The 21,077-nt window shown below is 46.6% G+C and overlaps 1 protein-coding gene across 1 annotated transcript in view; it reads left to right on the top strand.

Moving 5' to 3' along the window:
- Positions 1-21,077, top strand: part of LOC143956799 (uncharacterized) — a 388,207-nt gene that overhangs the window by 28,841 nt on the left and 338,289 nt on the right. The window lies entirely within an intron of this gene.

The raw sequence follows: 21,077 nt of genomic DNA, 5'->3' as shown, positions 1-21,077 counted from the left end.
AGCAGTGAAGATCTATGCAAACAGAAGATAGTTAAGGGGGAGGGGGATCGGTGTGATAGGGAAGGTGTACAGACATGGATTGCGGAGAGAGAGGAAATAAAGTTGTAAAGTTGCTGCTGTAAAGTCACTCAGGACACAGTGATAATAGCCCCTTCTGCCCCCCTCCAGTCCTGGCATGTACTGTAACTGGAGATTTCTGTGTGATCCCTCTGTGTGCACTGCTGGATCTTCATGATATAAAATGTACGCCACTCTCTATGTGACACCAGTTTGTAGACCAGTGGCTGCCCGTCAATAGGGGGTGCAGAGGCGCCGCCCCCCCCCCAAAGCTACTTATTAAAAAAAAAATGTAAAGTGTCCTTTTAAGTTGGTGTGTTAAGGGCGCCGGGCACACGGGTGCTAATGGAGGCATGGCTTGTGTGTAAACATGTGATTGGGGCTAAGAAGCTCTATTGGTGTACTTTAGAGTGTGCTTGGGGCTATAAGCTCTGCGCCCCCAAAAACTCCACCTCTGACATTAGGTTTCCAGTGGTTGTAATTGATTGGGTTCGTAGGGTGGGGCTTTAATTGGACCTGCGGCGTCATTGGCTCACAGGCTGCCTGTCTCCTTCAGCAATTGAGGGGGAAATCACCAGCAGAAGAACGGCTTAGGGCAGATAGGGAGTGATAGGTCCGTGCAGAGGCAGCTGTCCATTCATCTCCCTCAATGAATGGACAGCTGCCTCTGCACGGACCTATCACTCCCTATCTGCCCTAAGCCGTTCTTCTGCTGTGTGTGCTGCTGTGCCCGGCACCCTTAACACACCAACTTAAAAGGACACTTTACATTTTTTTTTTTTTAATAAGTAGCTTTGGGGGAGGGCGGTGCCTCTGCACCCCCTATTGACGGGCAGCCACTGGTCTACAAACTGGTGTCACATAGAGAGGGTCGTACATTTTATTTTATATCATGAAGATCTCAGAGCAAGATCTCTACACAAGGTAACGCCCTAGAGAATAAAATGGTGGTCATTGCAATACTTTGTCACACCGTATTTCCACGACGGTCTTACAAGCGCACTTTTTTTTAAAAAAATACACTTTTTTTAAATTAAAAACTAAGACAACAGTAAAGTTATCCCAATTTTTTTTTTTTACATTGTGAAAGATAATGTTACGCTGAGTAAATTGATACCCAACATGTCCCGCTTCAAAATTGCGCCCGCTTGTGGAATGGCGACAAACTTTTACCTTTAAAAATCTCCATAGGAGACATTTAAAAAATTCTACAGGTTACAGAGGAGGTCTAGGGCTACAATTATCGCCCTCGCTCTACCGATTGCGGCGATACCTCACATGTTTGGTTTTAATACCGTTTTCATATGTGGGCGCTACTCACCTATGCGTTCACTTTTGCGCGTGAGCTTGGCGGGACGGGACGTGTTTACATTTTTTTTTCTTATTTATTTTACCTCTTATTTTTACACTGTTTTTAAAAAAAAATTGTATCACTTTTATTCCTATTACAAGGAAAGTAAACATCCCTTGTAATAGAAAAAAAAAGCATGACAGGACCTCTTATATATGAGATCTGGGGGGGGGGGGTCAAAAAGACCTCACATCTCATATTTAAACTAAAATGCATTAAAAAAAAAAAAAAGTAATTTAAAAAAATAAAATGGCCCTTTAAGATCTGTGGGCGGAAGTGATGTTTTTTACGTCGCTTCCGACCCTGCAGTGTCATGGAGACGGGTGGGGGCCATCTTCCCCTCACTCGTTTCCGTGCACAGCTAGGGAATGGACGCGATCACCTCTGCCGACGGCTCCGATAAACGGGCGGAGGGCACCGGATCGCAGCAGGAGGGGGCCCTCTCCCGCCATCGATAAAAGTGATCTTGTGGCGAATCTGCCACAGAGACCACTTTTATCTTGTAGCGGACCGCCGGCCGAAAACGGGGATACCGGGGTTATGGCAGCTACCATGTTTCCCCGAAAGTAAGACACCCCCGATTGTAAGACGTATCGGGAGTTTCAGAGGGGTCGGCTAATATAAGCCGTACCCCGAAAGTAAGACGTATGTCTTACTTTCGGGGAAACACGGGGGTATTGCTGCCTCCAGTGGCGTACTAAGAGTGGGACGGGGGGTGCGGGCCGCACCGGGTGCCACACCCTGGGGGGGTGCCAGGCCAGCGCCCTCCCCCTCCGACTGAAGAGACAGCGCCGTTCTGATCAGTCTCGGGCAGCGGCTGTCACTCACAGCCGAGCAGAGTGAAGCCGCCTCCCCCTCCTCTTGTATGGCTACACAGTGCTGTCCATAAAGGAGAAGGAGGGGGAGGCGGCTTCACTGAAGCCGCCTCCCCCTCCTCCTCCTCCTCCATACACAGCACTGTGTAGCCATACAAGAGGAGGGGGAGGTGGCTTCACTCTGCTCGGCTGTGAGTGACAGCTGCTGCCCGAGACTGATCAGAACGGCGCGACGCAACCACAGAGAAGGGGATTATTGCGCCAGGTCCCGGATCACTGACGACAGGTGTCACTGGCTCTGTGTCCTCCCGGTACAGGTCAGTGCTGATACAGAGAGAGACCAAGGAGGGGGAGGGGGAGGGGGGGGGTGTGAAGAGATTCTCTGCAGCTCTTACGGTATTACCGGTATGTAACCGCAAGATGCATCTGAGGAGGACTACAAGTCCCAACATACCGGGCTGTGTGGGCTTACAGTTCTCCTCTGCTGAGCATAGCAGCTTTGTATGCTTGGACTTGTAGTCCTCCATAGTGCAGCCTTGCATGCTGGGACTTGTAGTCCTCTGTAATGCAGTGCAGCCTTGCTTGCTGGGACTTGTAGTGAGGTGTTTTTACATTTTAAGTTGGGGGGGGGGGGGGTGCCAGGCATAGGATGTTAATTTTATGGTTAAAACAAAAAATTCGACAATTTTTTTCCAATATAAGACATACCCCGAAAGTAAGACATAGTGGGGCTTTTGGGGATAAAAAGAAAGTAAGACACTGTCTTACTTTCGGGGAAACACGGTAGCTGCTGCCAGAAGGATATCCTCCTTCAAAATAGGGACATACGTTGGCGTGCGGCTATTCGCAAGTGGTTAAATCCCCAAAACATTCTTTATTACTGAAAAAAAGACCCTGGTCTGGTGATGACACTTCAAAAGAGGACGTTCAATGACTCCAGCGCCACCTTTGGTCAACTTCTGTACTGTAGTCTGATCTTTTGCATTGGTTCTAAGCATGGCGTGTTTGTACTTTGTACAAAAGTCCTATGGTTTTCTGTACACACGATCGGACTTTGCTCCATCGGACTTTTGTTGCCAGAAAGTTTGTCCGTTCGCACAGCCAACAAAAGTCTGATGAAAACAGAAAAAGTTTGTCCGATGGAGCGTACACACGGCCGGATGTTACTGAAAAACAGCTAATTTGCATGTTTGTTGTCAAAAAGTCCGTTTGTGTGTACGGGCCTTTATACTTACCACTTTTTATCAATAGAAACAATGCACTAGGTTGGTGCGCCCTCTCTTTCTTCTTGTGGTTTCGGTGTAATGCTTTGTCACAGGTCATCTTTAAAAAGTTGTCTATTAAACCCCTAATGTCACCCTTTTACCCCCCAAAAAAAAGATGATCAAGCACAGATCATGCTTGATCAGCTCCTTTCCCAGTCACAGAAAACGGGGAATGACAGAGCCGAACCCAGAAATTACACAGTAGCGTAGTGGATAGCACTGTCACCTAGCAGTAAGAAGGGTCGCGGGTTCGAATCCCAACCCACGACACAAACCTGCCTGGAGTTTGCATGTTCTCCCTGTGCCTGTGTGGGTTTCCTCCGGGTACTCCAGTTTCCTCCCACACTCCAAAGTCATAGTGGTAGGTTAAAGAGGAAGTAAACCCTGATGAGTTTACTTCCTCTTTCATTCCCTGCAAAGGCAAAGCATAATGGACTACCATGCATCGCATCGCATCACATAGTAGTCCATTATGTGTCACTTACCTGACACAGGAGCCAGCGATGTCACCGCTGCCCCCTGTAGTCCGGCGCATTCATCTTCTTGGTGGGGTCTCGCTGCTCCGCCGCTGTCATTCGACAAAGCCGCGATGACGTCACTCCCGCGCTCAGTGCACCTGTGCGCTGCTGTCTACGGCGCATGCGCCGTAGACAGCAGTGCCTGTCTTTCGGCAAATATCTCCTAAACCGTGTAAGTTTAGGAGATATTTCTTGGACCTACAGGTAAGCCTTAATCTAGGCTTACCTGTAGGTCAAAGTGTGTTGTAAGGGTTTACAACCACTTTAATTGGCTTCTGTGTAAATTGGCCCCATTATGTATGAATGTGAGTTAGGGACCTTAGATTGTAAGCTCCTTGAGTGTAGGGACTGATGTGAATGTACAATGTATATGTAAAAGCGCTGCGTAAATTGATGGCGCTATATAAGTAGCTAAAATAAATAAACATATTCTCACAATTTCCGTGTTTCTGCTGATATCCACCATGCCCCCTCTAAAGGTCCTTACATAGGATACAAAAATCCGATGTAAAATTCCATCAAACTACCCCCCATTCTTATTAGAATGGGTGGATGAAATTAACAACCTGATGCTTATGGAGGAAATGCAAGCCAGGGTACTGGATAAACAGGCTAAATTCTCCTTTACCTGGAGTATATGGAGGCATTACTCTACTTCAGACAAATGAAAACGTAGAATCTTAGCATTCAAATCAACCTGAGCAATTGAACTAGTCTCACTGGAAGACCTTGGGTCTTGGATACTGAAACTCTCAGTTTATACGAGGCTCGCTGTCTCTTTGCCCTGCCCCTCATGTCCCCTCTTTCTCCCCCAACCCCCCGCCTTCTGCCTTCCCCCCACTACCTTCCCCCACCTTCTCTCTTCTATCCTATTAGGCCTCTCTTGGCCTTTCTACATGCTTACAGGCATCCTGGTTTCCCAATTTGTAACCCCTGCGTATTAAAGGTTCCGTATGGACCTTGACCTATCGGTCAGGCTCGCCGTCGCAGACTTAGCGCTAACATCCGTCCTCCCCTGGTACTGGACGCAGCAGATTCCCACAGGGGCGCCCAGACCGGGGAGCAGGTTACCCGTATTGTATACATTACATGCTTTGTACTGTGAATATAGATAGGACCTCCAGTGTGCTACATGACCGAAAACAGAATGCTTTATCCTTACCTGTAAAGTTTATACTGTGTTTAACATTGTTGGACCAGCTAGTCCATTGTCGGACTCCTGGCCCTGTTCCCACCTTATGCTTGTTTTTTTTTTACTTTACAGTCTTTAATTACTTATCTGATAAAAAATGATTAATAAAAACATATTGAACCTAAAATTCCATCCAACGAACGATCTTCCACTTTTTCAGGTCGTTAGTATGGTGCTTTTTCGACAGCCGATTCCGTTTTTTCGTCAGACTATAAAATTGTTGTTGTTGTTGTACGTGAACTCAACGTCCAATTTTCATTTAATTAGTACGGTTTTTGTACGGAAAAAAAGTCATAAGAGCAAGACTACGCATGATCAGAAATGAAAGAATACATACAAAATGATTAGACACGTTACGTCACTTCTGAAGTTGAATTCTGTCTTACGAGAATTTTCGTATGGTGAGTAACCTCTTCACTTTCGACATGAGACTAGAATGCAACAAAAAACAGATGAATGGTCGTCTGGGAATCTTAGCGTGTGTACGAGGCTTAGGGCTTGCAGGAGGGGCAGCTGAGCCCAATATACATGGCGGGGGGGGGGGGGAGTATCTTCAGTTCAGCAGAATCCCTTCCACCAGAAAGCCGACAGTTGGATTAACAGATGTAAACAAAGCCCCTGGTGCTAAAGCTATAAGCCTGTGCTGCTGCTGCTGATGTAGACCTTCAGTTGGCCGGAGTGAAAGGGTGACAGTAATGTACATCTGCCACCAAAGCTGTATCTGAGGAGACCAGGGGTCTTCACATTTTGGATCTTCAGTTGTTCAGGCACTACAATTTCCATCATGTCTTTGAATGTTAGAGTTTTTACAATTCCTCCTGGGATGTATTGTTTCCACAACAGCTGCGGGACCGTAGTTTGAAGATCCCTGGAGTAGAGCATAAAAGCAGCATTAGAAAGAAATGTGAGCGTGGCTTCAGTCAGGAGATGGTCCTGGTGGTCCTGGTCTCGTTCTCCTTCAGGTCCTCTAACCTTGTAGACGGTGACATGGACTTGTTGGGTGGGAAAGAGCAGGAGGGGCTCTGGGTTATCTTCTACCCAATCAGCTTGTTATGGATAAAAGATTAAAGTGTCTTCTGGGAATTTACAGGGATTTGGGATGTTTAGAGGGTTAAATAAGTGGGTGGGGCTGGTATTAATGAGGGGCGTGTCATATGTTAATCAGTTTCCTAGCATAGATGATATAAATATTTCCTTCAAATGTAAACAATCTCTCTCTTTTCTTCTGTTGTCACATATATACGATGAATAAAGTTGGATGATATTTTCACCGCACAATCCCGTGGTCTGGGTTCTTCTACAACACCCCTCCTCCCCCCCAAAAATGTAATCTTCCAGTTGTAGGAGTCTGGTGGAATGAGTGACAAGCTGATTGTATGGCTTAGGTCCCTTGTACATGGGGGGTCCAGCCCCTGTGTGTGCAATGCTGGCGTTATAATGCACCTGGTGGGCACAGGTACGGCGTCCAGCCCCCGCTGCCTGTCAAAGTCTACACTACAGCTGGACCGGGATAAATGCTGCACCACGCTTCAGGGAGAAATGTCCCTCATCCTGATCAGACAAACCATAAAGAGGGAGAGGATGTCTCTGCGATGGTGAGAAGACTAGAAGTTCTCCTAAGGCTCGGTTCACACAGGGGGCGACGCGAGGCGACACGACTTGTCGTGCCACGACCTGACAAGTCGCCCCCGTTCTGTACTACGGAACCCTTCTAAGAGGAGCGACTCGAGTCGCTCCGACTTAGAAAAAAGGTTCCTGTACTACTTTTGGGCGACCTCGGGCGACTTGCATTGACTTCTATACAGAAGTCATTTGCAAGTCGCGGCGAGGCAAGTCGTGTCGCCTCGCATCGCCCCTGTGTGAACCGAGCCTAAGAAGATCGATCACTGAAAAGGTCATCTCTCTTGCAGATGGTGATGAATTAAGGACTGCTGAGATCATAAAGGAACTACTGCCCCATCCCCCCCTATGTCACCTATCCAAAGAAGTCAACACACCATTCACCTAACACAGTCCTCAAAATTACCACTCACCTACGTGCTTTAGGCGAGTGGAAATAAGCTGAAGGCAAGTGTGGACACACTTTGAAGGCTGCTTACCGTATAGCCAGTACACCCCACCCCGCATAGGCTCACAGTGCAGGCATTTCACTGAGTACTGTACATCTGCCCCTCTCCACCTCCCTCTTGAACATTTCCTTGGCAGTATTCAGCAAGGCAGTCCCAACTGGGCAGGCTCCGCCCCTCTCGGTTCGCCCCCCGCCCTCAGTGTGGACTGATGCCTGACCTTCGGCCGCTGCACCGTGGGATGATCAAAGGGTTATATGTGTTCCTAGGGAGTGCTTGACAACCGCGGGGGGAGGTGCTTGTACTATGGGAAGGCAGAGATCCGTGTTTCTGCTTCACAGAATCACTACCTTCCCCTACTAACAAAACGCCAATCTGCCTATATTTACTTCTGCAGACCACCATTCTGTCTCCTTTGGGAACGATCGGCAGGTTCGCCGGACCCATTGATTGGCTCCCACTGTGTCCAATCGCAGCAGAACATCGGACCGTGTGCGCGCCTCAGACCCCGAATGCACAGGGAAGCCGTCTTGTCACCATATATGTACTGTATACAGCCGGCAAGCGGTTAAAAATCACTGCTCCTGTAAAATTATCCTTTTCAACTGCTTCCCGACCAGCTCACGCCGATATACTGCGTCAGAATGGCTCCCCTGGGCGAAATCCCATATGGGTACATATCCTTCCCCTTTTTGACCACCAGAGGGCACCCGCTGCAAGGCGGGGGTTCCCGACGTGCGTGGCTGGTGGGCACGATCGCCGCCGGCCACGTGCGATTGTGTGTATGAGCGCAAGCACGGGGATTTGTATGTATAAAACACACAAATCCATGTGCTGTCAGGAAAGAGGAAACATTGTTTGTTCCTACCACGTAGGAAAAATGATATGTCTCCTCTCCTAGTCACGCCCATCCCCCCCACACAGTTAGAACACACTGAGGGAACACACAGTTAATGCCTTCCCTGCCAGTGATATTTACACATTAATCAGTGCATTTTTTATAGCACTGATCGCTGTATAATTGTCAATGGTCCCAAAAAAACGTGTCCAATCTGTCGCATAAAATATATATATATATATATATATATATATATATATATATATATTATATAGCAGATCACAGATATTACTAGTAAAAAAAAAAAAAAAAAGCACCGATTCCGTGTCCGATGCCTCCGGCTGCTGCTGCGGAGGAACTGGAACAAAGCCGTAATCGGCTTCGTTCCAGTCTCCTCATCGTAAACACGGAAGCGACATCATGACGTCACTTCCCGTTTACTCGGCTGCCAATGGCGCCGGTTTTAAAAAAATATCCGGTATTCAGAATCGCCATTTTCGGCGATCTGAATACATTGAAGTGTAAAGGAGGGGTGGGGGGTTTAGACCCCCGATCCCTCCATAAAGAGTACCTGTCACCACCTATTACTGTCACAAGGGATGTTTACATTCCTTGTGACAGCAATAAAAGTGATCAATTTTTTTTTTTTTAAAACAATTTAGTTATTTTAAAATAAATAATAATAAAAAAAATTAAAGCGCCTGCCGTCCCCGCGAACCAAAGAAAACGCATACGGAAGTCGCGCCCGCGTATGTAAACGATGTTCAAATCACACATGTGAGGTATCGCCGCGATCGTCAGACCGAGAGCAATAATTCTAGCACTAGACCTCCTCTGTAACGCTAACCTGGTAACCGTAAAAAAAATTTAAAACATCGCCTATTGAGATTTTTAGGTACCGTACTTTGTCGTCAATCTACAAGTGCGTGCAATTATAAAGTGTGACATGTTTGGTATCTATTTACTCGGCGTAACATTATCTTTCACATTACGCAAAAAAATTGGGCTAATTTTACTGTTTTTTTTTTATTCATGAAAGTGTCCCTTTTCCCAAAAAGTTGCGTTTAAAACATCACTGCGCAAATACCGTGTGACATAAAATATTGCAACAATCGCCGTTTTATTCTCTAGAGTCTCTGCTAAAAAAATATATATAATGTTTGGGGGTTCCAAGTAATTTTCTAGCAAAAAAATATGGATTTTAACTTGTAAACACCAAATTCCAAAAATAGGCTTAGTCATGAAAGGGTTAAGAAATTTGTTCTGTTTTCTTTTCTAATTTGGGGATATGTATTATAGCAAAATTGTCTTTTTTTTTTATAGCGCAAAAAATAAAAACCGCAGAGGTGATAAAATACCACCAAAAGAATCTTTGGGTACAGCGAACGACCACGCAATTTTCAGTTAACACAAAATGCAGTGCCAAATTGTAAAAAGTGCTCTGGTCAGGAAGGGAGTAAAATCTTCCAGGGCTGAAGTGGTTAAAAAAAAAAAAGTTTGCATTGATACATGTCGTTCCCCCCCCCCCCCAGGGTAGTACTCAGATCCCCATACCTCTTTTATGGCCAATTACGTTCTCATAAGCCTTCAAAATGGAATCTTTCGATTTTTCGCATTCGGGTCCCATAGACTTCAATGGGGTTCAGGTCTGAACTTTTTTTATTTTTTTGATGAGTTCTGGTTCGAACCTAACAAGAGGGGTGTTGGACCCATCTACATTCACACATATGGTATCCCCAAACCCAGGGGAAGTAGAAGAATGTGTTCTGGGGTGCAATTGTACGTGTGTGCAAGAAAGAACTTTATAAAATAACATTTTACTAAACATTGTAGCAAAAAAAAAAAATTATACAATTTCAAATAAACTCATAAAGCTTCTTAGTAAACACACAAAAAAAGTACATTATCAAAATTTTCAGTCTTTTCTTTTATAGTAGAAAATAAAGTGGTATTTAAATACAGTGGCGTCACTAGTGGTGGTGTCACCCAGTGCTTAAAAGCATGGTGCCCTCCCCACCTCAGTACAGACCCCCCCTTCCAGAGTAGAGACCCCCCCCCTTCCTCAGTACACAGCCCCTTCCTCAGTATATAACCCCCTCAGTACAAATCCCCTGACCAAGTACAGACCCCTCTCCAAAATTATAGTCCTCTCCCTCAGTACAATATTCCCCTTCCCCAGTACAGACCCCCTCCCTCAGTATAGAGCCCCCACTAAGCACACCCTCCCTCACCAAGTACAACCCCCCCCCCCCCCTTACTCAGTATAGAGCCCTCCACCACTACAGACCCTTCCTTCCCCAGTGCAGACCCCCTCCCACTAAGTACAGATACCCCTCCCGCAGTACATACCCCCCCTACAGTATAGATCCCCTCTCAAAGTACAGACCCCCCCTTCTTTAGTATAGATCCCCACTTAGTATAGACCGCCCCCCTCCATCAGTATAGAGATGCAGATCAGTGTAGGGGTGCGGTGCCGCTGCCCACAGGTGTCACCCAGGGGCGGTCCGCAAACCCCCTAGCGACACCACTGTTTAAATATCATCAAAAAGAAAGCTTTGTCTAAAAGTGATAAAAAAAAAAAAAAAAAATTAAAAAAAAGGGTACCGGGGTGCTTTTGAGCATTAACTATTATTTGTTTAATTAAAAATGAGATTTTATATATATATTTTTTTTTTTTTTTACTTTATTGCCATCACAAAGAGGTTTAAAGAGGAAGTAAACCCTGATGGGTTTACTTCCTCTTTGATTCCCTGCAAATGTAAAGCATAATGGACTACTATGCATCGCATCGCATCGCATAGTAGCCCATTATGTGTCACTTACCTGACACAGGAGCCAGCGAAGTCACCGCTGTCCCCTGTAGTCCGGAGCCTCCATCTTCTCGGTGGGTCTCGCTGCTCCGCCGCGGTCATTTGGCGAAGCCGCGATGACGCCACTCCCGCGCATGCACATAGGAGCCGCCACTTGCGGCATGTCGCCGTTGACAGCGGCGCGCTCAGTGCGCCGCTGTCTACGGGCGCATGCTCTGCAGACAGCGGTGCCTGCCTTTCGCCAAATATCTCCTAAACCGTGTAGGTTTACAACCACTTTAACAAGCCCCCTAGATGATAGCTTTGGGTCGAGGATTGGGGAGACCCCAATGTCTCCCCTGCCTTTCAGAATGACTAAGCACAGATAATGCTTGATTAGCTGCCATGGTAAAAAAAAAACACAATAGCAAAGCAGGGGAGATCGCTGTACTAACATTGTATTGTTAGTACAGTGGCTTGGACTGGAGCTGTCAACCAATGTGTAATAGGCTTTAGACGCAAGGAATGACAGCTCTGAAACCGGAAAGGAGGTGATCCTCATCGCTTCTGGCTTCATTCATCACAAAGCCGCCTCCACGATCTTAGCATAACCACTTACTGACAGGCCATATACTGGATATACATATGGTGGTCTTCAAGTGGTTACATAAAAGAAAATAGAAAAATAAAGCCCAGCTAACACTTCTAAAGCAGTTACAGTGACAGGTGTTAAACCATAGGAATAAAAGCCAACAGTTGGAAGCACCCCCAGCAGTGTTATTTGGTTTGACCCAAATCGTTCAACTGCCATCTTTGATGGAAAGCATGGCCTCCTACAGGAAGTAGAAAATCTACAGATCTACTGGCAGGTTCAACAGGTTTCAAAAAGGTTACAAGGGGAGAGTCAGAAAAATAAAGAACTACTTTGGCAGTGGGGACTCAAGATGTTTGTTTTCTAAAGAGTACCCATCTCAGCAGCTCCTGTGGGTCCCGTTGGGTCTTTGACAGGCGCTATCCAGCACTAAACTCAGGAGCTGAAATTATGTTAAAAAGGTTACATAGTCAGGTTGAAACAAAAGACAAGTCCATCCAGTTCAACCACAAAAAATGTTTTAAAAAAAAATAATAATAATATCATACAATCCCCTATACCCAATTCTATACCCACAGTTAATCCAGAGGAAGGCAAAAAAAAAAAACCCCAGCAGAGCCATGATCCAATTTGCTAAAGCAGGGGAAAAAATTCCTTCCTGATCCCCCGAGAGGCAATCGGATTTTCCCCGGATCAACTTTACCTATAAATTTTAGTACCCAGTTATATTACGTACACTTACGAAATAATCCAGGCCTTTCTGAAAGAAATCCACTGAGCTGGCCAGAACCACCTCTGCAGGGAGTCTATTCCACATTTTCACAGCTCTTACTGTGAAGAAACCTTTCCGTATTTGGAGATGAAATCTCTTTTCCTCTAGATGTAAAGAGTGCCCCTTGTCCTCTTTGTTGACTGTAAAGTGAATAACACAACACCAAGTTCACTATATGGACCCCTTATATATTTGTACATGTTGATCATATCCCCCCCTTAATCTCCTCTTATCAAGAGAGAATAAATTCAGTTCCTCTAATCTCTCCTCATAGCTGAGCTCCTCCATGCCTCTTATCAGTTTGGTTGCCCTTCTCTGCACTTTCTCCAGTTCCCCGATATCCTTTTTGAGAACCGGGGCTCAAAACTGAACTGCATATTCCAGATGAGGTCTTACTAGTGATTGTTACAGATGATATCTCTCTCTCTGAAGTCCATACCTCTCTTATACAGGAAAGGACTTTGCTCACTTTGGAAACCACAGCTTGATATTGCATGTTATTATTGAGCTTATGATCTACCAAAACCCCCAGATCCTTCTCCACTATGGATCCCCCAGATCCTTCACCATGGATCCCCCCCAGATCCTTCTCCACTATGGACCCCCCCAGATCCTTCACCATGGATCCCCCCAGATCCTTCTCCACCATGGATTCCCCCAGATCCTTCTCCACCATGGATTCCCCCAGATCCTTCTCCACCATGGACTCCCCCCAGATCCTTCTCCACCATGGACTCCCCCCAGATCCTTCTCCACCATGGACTCCCCCCAGATCCTTCTCCACCATGGATCCCCCCCCAGATCCTTCTCCACTATGGACCCCCCAGATCCTTCTCCACTATGGACCCCCCAGATCCTTCTCCACTATGGACCCCCCAGATCCTTCTCCACTATGGATCCCCCCCAGATCCTTCTCCACTATGGACTCCCCCCAGATCCTTCTCCACTATGGATCCCCCCAGGTGTACTCCCCCTAGTATGTATGGTGTATATTCTTAGCCCCCAAGTGCATAACTTTACATTTCTCAACATTAAACCTCATCTGCCACATAGTCGCCCAATTAGACAGAGCATTGAGGTCGGCTTGTAAATTGGTGACATCCTGTAAGGTGGTTATTGCACTGCATAGCTCGGTGTCATCTGCAAAGACGGAAATGTTACTTTTGATCCCAGACCCAATATCAGATATAAAGATAGTAAGGGTCCCAGCACTGAACCTTGGGGTACACCACTCATAACCTTACACCATTCAGAGTAAGAATCATTAACCACGACTCTCTGAATTCTGTCTTTTAGCTAGTTTTCTATCTATTTACAAACTGATGTTTCCAAACCTGTAGACTTTACCTTACACATGAGCCGTGTGTGCGGAACTGTATCGAAAGCTTTTGCAAAATCCAAGTATACCACGTCCACCGCCACCCCTCTGTCCAAGTATACCACGTCCACCGCCACCCCTCTTGTTAAGGAATCCAATGTACATAATGATAATCAGAAAATGTCTATTTGCTTATGTGTATACATGTTCCTTACTTATTATGTAGTATACAGATTGACTTTCTGTTCGGAGCCAAGATGGCGTCCACCCCCTACATCCCACGCGTTAGAGGAATGCATTCGAGATAAGGGAACCAGCTTCAACCAAACTTCAAGCATCAAGTTTCTTCATTTCTCTTGTATTGTAACCAATAAGATGTACCAATTAGACTGACATAGTAATGACGTATCTTTCTGTATAAAATATTAACACCGCCCATGAATAAATCAGTATTTAGAAGTAGCCTGAACTGAACATATCTCAGAGAGTGTTTACTTCTAGTGTGCATGCACATTTATACTTTTAATTAGGAATAGCAGCAGATAACCAAGAACTAATTTATAGTTCTTATCCATTTCAACTGGCGCCCGTGTGTGGGGGCTTTCAGGCCACAATCGAAGGGAGACCGCATTCCAGGACTGAACGGCTGGCCAGATCAGAGAAGGGGGTTAAGCGCGCAGCCCTAACAGTACGGTAAGCATATTTATCCTTACCATTTGTACGACTTCTCTGATTGGGCCCGTTGATTTTGTCTTGTTGGCTCCTTTCGATTGTTCAAAGAGGCAGGTAACTTATTTCTCGCCTGAAGCTGTTTTAACGAACCTGCTAATGGTTTTCTGCTGACTATTATCTGTTCAGTGTCTGTCATTCTGAAGAATTGCAAATTTAGCAGACTGAAAGTGCAGCTGCAGGCGTATGTCCATCCTCACCCCTAGATTGTGTCTCTGGTGGTGGGGTGGAATTCTGCAGGCATTTATAGACGGGGTTACTCGAGGTTGGCTGTGTAGGACCTCTGAGGGTTAATCTCAAACTGTGAATTAGGGCAGTTTGAAAGAAGGCTTGCGGATGTGGCAGCCTTGCAACCGTCTATGAATGTTCTGCTCGGGAAAGCGTTCCTGAGGGTTTAGCTCAAACTGTGAATGAGGGCAGTTTGAAAGAAGGCTAGCTGGAATTTGGCAGCCTTGTGACTCAGGTGAGCTTTTCCCGAGAGCTATCTTTGCAGTTCAAAGAGTGTCAGGTGTCATGTCCTGTGTGTATTTGTCCATTACTGTTTGATATACACGAAGAGGGTGACAGTGAGAGAAAGTGGCTACCTGAAGGATCAGTTGGGCCATAAGCCACTGCTCCACACCACCTCTGACGTGCTAGTTTTGACCCTCGAACAGTCAGGAGTGTGCTAGGAGACAGATCTCTCGCAGGGATGCGAGCCCCCACCCTAGGAATTCTTTGATAAGACAGCAGTCAGAGGAGTATTAACCACTTTGTTGCCTGTATTCTCCTCTTAAGCCGTCCGCTTAAAAAGAGAGAGAGAGAGAGAGAGAGAGACAGAGAGAGAGAGACAGAAGGGAATGCTAGAATGTGATATTAGAAGAAGAGAGAAGATGTTGTAAGGTGCAGAAGAATGGCATGTGCTGATAAGAAGAAAAAGTAGAGTCTGTGTGATAACGGCTTATTGGATATGGCAGAAGCATGGAACAGGACGGCAAGGTCATTGCACAAAGAAGGTTGGATAGAAGAGTAAATCAAGAAAGATGCAAATTGTGCTATGTATGTGAATCACAGAGTTAAATGTGGCTGTACCGCCCCCATATACAAAAAACTGGAACGAAGGAGGAGAGGGACAACTAACGCCCACTCCCTTCTCACCACCCCAACCCGAGCATAACCCACTGTGACCACTCCCAGGCGGCCATCTTGGTACACCCAAGCCCTCGCTTCAGGCACAGCCCAGTGCACTTACTGCCGGCGGCCATCTTGGTACACCCAATAGGCCCAGCCGTGGCATATAACCAGTTCTTCCCATTTAAACCAGGATGGTTCCTACCACACACCTGTCTTCCCTAATATGGAAGCACTACCTTCACAGGCCGGATATGTTAATGATGAAGAAGCGTGCGAGTGGGAAGACCAACAACAGGCACCAAGGCCACCTGCTGATTTAACCCCTAATCCGGCTCCGGACTCACAGTTCCGGGAGGATCTCAAACGTATGCTGACAACCATAAAGAACAGTGCCCCTTCCCTGCCCCAACACCAGTCTCGGTTACCAGAAGGGGCACCGGTAATGTATGTCGCTTTTACTCCATCACAAGCAGCAACCTTAGTGACAAGTCTGCCTGACCCAGAGAAACAGCCAATGCTCTTCTACCGCAGGATAGTGCAGATACAAGAAACTTACTCAGCTGCCTGGAGAGACTTGATCAGCCTATGCCAAATTAAAGCAGGACATGTCTTTTGGCCAGTCATGCAGACAGCCTTCAATGATGCCTGCCTGGCAAGTGCCACTTCTTATACCTCAGGCTTGGAGTTCTGTGCACAACTCCGCGACTGGGCAAAGGAGAAATTGGCAGATCAGACCACCACAATCCAAGATATTGCCCAAGATAAAGGGGAGTCTGTGGAGAAGTATCATGCTAGACTCATACAGGCCTTTGAACATCTGGGCTTCTCCCTCTATGAAAAGACACATACACACATGTTATCATCTGCTTTTGTCTCAGGACTCAGAGAGGATATCAGAAAAAGCCTGATGGTGGCCCACCCTAAATATCGCTCAATGAAAATGTCCAATTTACTGTTGGTGGCCAGAGGGATAGAAAACCAAAAAGGAAAAAAACCAACGCCCCTCATGGTAACACAAAACGAAGATCCTGCCTACACTCGTCCACCACCACTGCCCAATACCAGGGAAAAGATCATCTGTTACAACTGTGGGAAGCGGGGTCACATCAGAAGAGTATGCAGAGCCCCAAGACATCTGAGACATGACAGGGATCCCCGCGAAGGGCAACGTGGACATGGACCTTCACCACCACGCCCCAACTCATGCTAGGAAATGAGAAAACCCGTGTCACCCCTTATGACAGTGTCCTCAAATGAGACTGGGGGACCCCTAGAAAAGGTCACGTTACCTATACAAGGAAAACCTACCACTTGTCTCATTGACATGAGTGCAGCCAGGAGTGTGTTGAGGGCTGAGGACCTGCCTGATAATTCTTTCCTTTCCACTATTGATGTTTCCTGTGTGGGAGTGGATGGGGTGCCCCGCTCCAGTCCACTCACTGAGCCTCTCCAAGTGAGGACATTTCCTGATTTGCTTACCAGATTTGTGGTGTCCTCTACATGTCCCTTGAATCTACAAGGAGCTGATGTGCTGTCCAGACTACAGGCGTCAATCATTTTCACACCTATAGGGGGGTGAAGTTACATACTCCCCTATCCTTGGAAGACTCATCTGCTTTGTATTCTCTGCCTCTCCTGATGACACTTCATGAAGCAATAACTCCAAGTTCAATACCACAGGAAGTACTTGACAGAACTCCTGCGTGTCTATGGTCCACAGGCCCGGAAGACATTGGTCACTTAAAAGTGCCACCAGTTTCAGTCAAGCTCAAAGAGGGCGCATCATTGCCCGGAAACCACAATACCCACTTAGGTTGGCGCAATCAGAAGCTATCTCGAAACATGTAGCTGCCTTGGTCCAGAATGGGGCCTTGATCCCCTGTACCTCACCATGTAATACACCTCTTTTTCCTGTCAAGAAGAAAACACCTAAGGGAGAACCTGACAGATACAGGATGGTGCAGGATCTGCGAGCAATTAACGAAGTCACAGTGTTGGACACCCCAATTGTGCCAAATCCACATACCTTATTATCAGCTGTACCTCCAATGGCTGAGTACTTCACTGTGGTGGACCTGGCAAAATGCATTCTACAGTGTACCCCTGCATCCTTCCTGCAGGTACCTCTTTGCCTTCTCCCACGAAAAGAAGCAGCAACGTACCCAGACAGTTATGCCAGAAGGGGCACAGAACTCTCCAAGCTAGTTTGCAAATGCTACGGCTATCATCCTTGACACATGACAAGAGGATCACCTGGAAGTGATTCTCCTCCAATATGTTGATGACCTTCTCCACTGTGCAGCTGACTTACCCACTGTTGAAGTCACCTCAGAAAGCCAGTTGGGCTATCTTGCCACACAGGGTTGCGAAGCCTCAAAGCCCAAATTGCAGTGGTGCTCAACATCTGTAATTGTTCTTGGACACTGTCTTGTCCCATGGGACAAGACACCTCACTGAAGACAGGGTGAAAGCAATCTCTGACATCCCACTGCCACAAGGCCAGAAGCCCCTTCATTCCTTCCTTGGACTAATTTCCTATTGCAGAGCATGGATTCCAGAACTCTCCCTACTGATGCAAGTTTTGTATGATGCCCTGAAATCAGACCCCTTCCAGATGTCTCCTGAAGCAATATCCAACTTTGAGGCCTTCAAGCACACCATCTCTGGCGCTAGGGCTCCCAGACTACGACAAAACGTTCAAGCCCTTTGCATCCGAACATCTGGGACATGCTACAGGTGTACTCGCCCAATCACACGGCATCTGCCTACGCCCTATAGGATATTATTCCTGTCGGCTGGATGCGATAGCAAGAGGAGGCCCATCGTGTCTGCGAGCTGTCTTTGCTGCACAAGCCTTGTTTGACAAAACTTTGGACTTGGCTCTCGGACTCTGCCTCGTTCTGCTTGCTCCCCATGACATTGCTCCCATACTCCACCAAGATCCAGCCGAAACATCTGTCCATTGCCAGACACTTGAGACTCCTGTGTTTCTACCTTCTAGACAGCATTACTCTATTACGTTGTCAAACACCGAAACCTACCACCCTTCTTCCACTTCTCGAGGGGGGTAAGGAGGAGGAGTCGAGTCTTGACTTGTCACCCCATAACTGCATCGAACGAATGCGGCTGGAAACCACGCATCTCCCCACTGTGAGTGAAATACCCCTGCAGGATCCAGGTCACCACTGAAAACTCGGTTCTCCAAACTGAAACCTTACCGCCGGTGATGTCTGCACAGGTGGCAGAGCTGCAAACACTTACTACAGCATGTAAATTGGCAGAGGGAAAAAGAGCCAACATTCATACGGACTCAAGATATGCTTTCAGCATTGCCCATGATTTTGGTGTTATCTGGAAGGACAGAGGGTTCCTGACGGCTGCAGGAACACCTGTGAAACATAGCTCAGCCATCAAGGACTTGATGGACGCCCTGCTTCTCCCAACCCAAGTGACTATTCTAAAGTAAAGCACACGACAAACTAAACTCGAAGGAAGCTCGAGGCAATCTAGCCGATTCAGCTGCCAAACAGACAGCCAGTGTTCCACGGGAAGTGGACAGCAGGGTGGTAGAAGAAGACCACTCCATGCTTATCCTACAGACTCTCCCAGTGGACAGAGTTTATCTGAAATAATTACAGGAAGTAGCAAGTCCGGATGAGAAGGAAAGCTGGAAACGGAGAGGAGGAACTCTCAGAGATGGACTATTCGAGTTCAACAAGAAGCCTTGTCTACCCAGGAGTATGTACCCAGCCATGGTGCAATGGGCAAATGGAACTGCCCACTTGACAAAGACTCTTATGAACTTATGAGTTACTACATTGACCAACAACTTTTGCAGATCATGCACTATCTGCGACAAATGTAACCCAGAATGTACAGAAAAGGCACAGAAGAAGCACCTGGCAAAAGCTCTATACCCCTTCCAGAGGATACAAATTGATCACTCCCAAATGTCAAAGGAGTGACAGATTCGAATACGCCCCCTAGTGGAGGTGGACATGACTGCCAGGACCACAGCTAAGGAACTACTGAGTGAGATAGTATGTAGATTTGAGGTCCCAGAGGTGATAGAGAGCGATCAGGCCCAGCCTTCACAGCAACCCTTACAAAAGATTAGGGCAGCACTGGGGGTTCAGTTGGCTCTACACACCCCTTACCACCCTCAAAGTAGCGGGAAGGTAGAAAGGATGAAAGGGACACTAGAAAAACAGGATGTTAGAAGATGGCCCAAAAGACTAACATGAGTCGGCCAGACAGTTTGCTCATTGCCCTGTTCAGTGTCAGACACACACCCCGGGGGAAATATGCCCTATCCCCTTATAAAATTTTGTTTGGTTCAGCCCCCAGACTTGGCTGTTACTTTCCACAACAGTTACAGTTGCAATCTGATGTGTTGACTAATTATGTGACCGCATTATCACGAGAATTAACCCAAATGCATGTCCAGGTGTTTTCTTCCATTCCAGATCCTGAATTAGATACAGGAACACACCAACTACTGCCTGGAGATTGGGGGCTGGTAAAGAAATTTGTGAGAAAACATTCTCTTGAACCCAGATATGATGGTCCATTCCAAGTTTTGCTGACCACAGCCACCTCAGTGGAATTGGCCGGGAAGAATACCTGAATACACGCTTCCCACTGCAAGAAAGCTCCACCCCCGAGGACAAGATCCCGCCCACTTCATGACGACCATGCTGCATATCCTTTTTCTGTTTGGTCTAGAGGGGAGGCCCAGGAGGTGGTCATCACAAAAAATTATAACATAATTACATTTTGGTACAACTCTTCAGGTACACATGTGACCACCTTTACCTTTGATTACTGTGACATAGTACCTTGTCTGTTTGACTCTTTCATGGCAATGCCATTGGTACAGCGACATCCCTGATGGTAAGGATATACATGTGTGTTTTACAGACAGTTACTGGGGCCAGAATTGTGGTTCCTGGGAGGGACAGTGGGTTGGAACATAGGACCAGATTAGAGGGTATCTGGACCAGTGAATGTGCCCTTGGAAAGGTGATTATGCCCCTCCATATCCTAGCAGAAGATACCCCTGATACATACACTGACCCAGCACACAGTCAGAGGAGGAAGCGAGCAGCTCTCTCTCCGGAAGCTTTGACCCTCATGTGTACGTAGACGCTATAGGGGTCCCAAGGGGGGTCCCTGATGAATTCAAATCCAGGGATCAGGTAAAAGTTGGTTTTGAGTCTTTGATCCCCATAAAAAATGTGAATAAGAATGTAGATTGGATCAATTACATAAACTATAACCAACAAAGATACGTGAATTACACTAAAGAGGCCCTCCAGGGAATTGCTGACCAGTTACCCCCCCACTTCCTACATGACATTTCAGAACCGGGTGGCCTTAGACATGCTGTTAGCTGAGAAAGGAAGTTCTGTAAAATGATAGAAAAAACGGGAACCTGTTGCACCTACATTCCTGATAATACCGGCCCAAATGGTAAAGTAACTTTAGCTATAAAGAAATTAGAGGATCTGTCATTGGAGTTGAAGAAGAACTCCGGTATTACAGACCCATGGGATCAATATTTTAGCTGGATGAGTGGGTGGCAGAAGGTGCTCGCCCAGATAGGGGTAACGGTACTAATAATCCTGGTTCTTTTACCCCCCGATTGTATGCTGTATTCCAC

The sequence above is a fragment of the Lithobates pipiens genome, unplaced genomic scaffold (assembly GCF_037356315.1).
Source record: "Lithobates pipiens isolate NorthernLeopardFrog02 unplaced genomic scaffold, aLitPip1_a1.2 Scaffold_41, whole genome shotgun sequence".
Taxonomy (NCBI): Eukaryota; Metazoa; Chordata; class Amphibia; order Anura; family Ranidae; genus Lithobates; species Lithobates pipiens.
The sequence above is the reverse complement of the archived record's forward strand: the minus strand, read 5'-3'. Positions and strand labels throughout refer to the sequence as shown.